Source organism: Panthera onca, chromosome E2 (assembly GCF_046562875.1).
Source record: "Panthera onca isolate mPanOnc1 chromosome E2, mPanOnc1 haplotype 2, whole genome shotgun sequence".
NCBI classification, from domain to species: Eukaryota; Metazoa; Chordata; class Mammalia; order Carnivora; family Felidae; genus Panthera; species Panthera onca.
The window spans coordinates 60,413,749-60,415,781 of NC_138353.1; the positions used below are offsets into that span (position 1 = coordinate 60,413,749).

The following is a 2,033-nucleotide window of genomic DNA, read 5'->3' on the forward strand; positions in this document are numbered from 1 at the left end:
TCCACGGCCGTTAACACAGATTTGCTCACCGCTTCCCTTCCTGCCAGCCTCAGGAGGAAGTTCAACCCGCTCTGTGGTATTACAAGCCCTTGGTGGTCTGTTGACCATTCCTGTCCGGCCGCACGGTGCTCCCGTCCACCCTCCGATCAAGGCCCAAAGCCCCGGGTCTGGGCCTTCCGTACTTGGGTCCATCCTGCTCTGTGGCTGTTACTTGTGACCATTCAGTTCTTGCTCCTTGAGGGCGGCCCTCCAGGCAGGCACAGGCGCCACTGACCCTGGCGGCCAAGTGCAGCCACGTGCCCACAGCCACACGCACACAGGTCGGGGGACAAGCCAGCATCCGACCTGAGCCTGAGTCTACCCCTTCCAATCCAAAGTCATAGGCTTTTTTTTTTTAAGATTTTATTTTTAAGTAATGTCTGCACCCAATGTGGGGCTCGAACTTACTACCTCGAGATCAAGAGTTGCACGCTTCGCCGAATGAGCCAGCCGGGCACCCCCAGAGTCATAGGCTCTGCCCAGGTAATGGCCTCAGCCTCTGGCTGCTTCCCACCTCTCAGGCTTCGGCCTCGGCTAGAACAGTCTTTGTTTTTTATGTTTTAAAAATAATTTTTACTTATTTATTTTGAGAGAGGGAGAGAGAGCAGAGCAGGGGAGGAGCAGAGAGAGAGAGAGAGAGAGAGAGAGAGAGAGAGAATCCCAAGCAGGCTCCGTGCTGTCAGTGCAGAGCCGGACTCAGGGCTTGAACCCATGACCTGAGCTGAAATCAAGAGTCAGACACTTACCCAACTGAGCCACCCAAGGCTCCCCTGGGACAGTCTTTCAAAATACAAAACCTGGCCTTGCTTCTCCTGAGCGCAGACTTCCGTAGCCCTAAGAGAATCCCAAAGTGCTCTCTGCGGCCAGAACCACCTTGCAGGCGCCCCCTCCGGGCCAGGCTGCCGGAACCGGCCCAGCCCTGGCTCCCCGAGAGCTGCCGTGCAAGTTCAGGTCCCAGAGGAAGCGACGCCCCCGCCCAGGGGGCTTCTGCCAGCTGAGGCTGGTGCAGGGGAAGGTGGTTGACAACACCTGTCTGTAGGCCTGGTGAAATGTGGGATGTTCACCTTAGAAACAGAGCGTGCCAGCTCTGTTACCAGCAAAAGATGGACACATCAAGGAATAAAGTAGAATCTCAGTCCGGGACAAACATGCTGCGGCCAAACCATAGGCAGGTGTGGGGACAAAGGAAAGGCAGGCGGTTTCAAAGAGAAAAGGGTAAGCTGGAAGGGCTGTGATGAGCTAAATGTGTGGCGGTAAGCTGGGGGTGGACGTGTGGCTTCTCTCTGGCGCGGCTGTTCGGAGGGGTGGGGAAAGGTCCTTCCTCAGGCTGGGGCAGCAGAGGAGCGTCCCCGTGCTGGGCGAGCCCCTCTCTTCCTGTTGGGTCTGCAGGTGGCAGGCCGTGAGAGTGCCCCCTGCCCACCTCCCGACTCCCCTTGTGAGGTTTCCCAGTGGACACTGGCCGTGGCCCGCCCCCCCCCCCTCCCCGGCCCCCGCGAGGTCACCTAGTCGGGGCCGGGCTGTGCGCTCCCCGCAGGACACACGGAACTCACCTGGGTCGGGAGTGGCTTGTGGCAGGGCCCCCCAAAATCGTTAGGTGACACAGGCCCCTTGAGGGCAGTCTCTGCACCGGAGCAGGGAGGCGCGGCGAGCTCGGCCAGGTGGGCACCTGCTGGGGGCGGGCCTGGCCTTCCCCGCGGAGCGAGCCCCCCACCCCCCCCCAGGGTTCAGGCGCGGCCTGTGACGGTCCCGCAGGGTCCTCGTGCGGTTCCAGGCATTCTCCCCGGGGCTCTTCTATTCACGAGGGTCGCCTTCCCACGTAGGACAGGGCAGCAGAGCTTAGGGCAGGAGGAGCGGGACCTGCCGAACCCTCGGGCTGAGGTGACCCACGCGACCCCGGCGACCTCCAGGGGCCCGCGCCGCAGCGGGGCCAGCCCCCCCCCCCCCCCCCCCCCCCCGGTGCCGGTGGAGTGGGAAATCGCTATGCGCGCCCCCGT

The 2,033-nt window shown here is 62.0% G+C and overlaps 1 long non-coding RNA gene across 1 annotated transcript; it reads right to left on the bottom strand.

The window, feature by feature from the left end:
• Nucleotides 1-668: 668 nt before the first annotated feature.
• On the bottom strand, nt 669-2,033 carry LOC144614569 (uncharacterized). Its single transcript, XR_013552402.1, has 2 exons — nt 1,590-2,033; nt 669-1,422 (listed from the first exon to the last, which is right to left on the bottom strand). It is a non-coding gene; the product is annotated as an uncharacterized LOC144614569 (long non-coding RNA).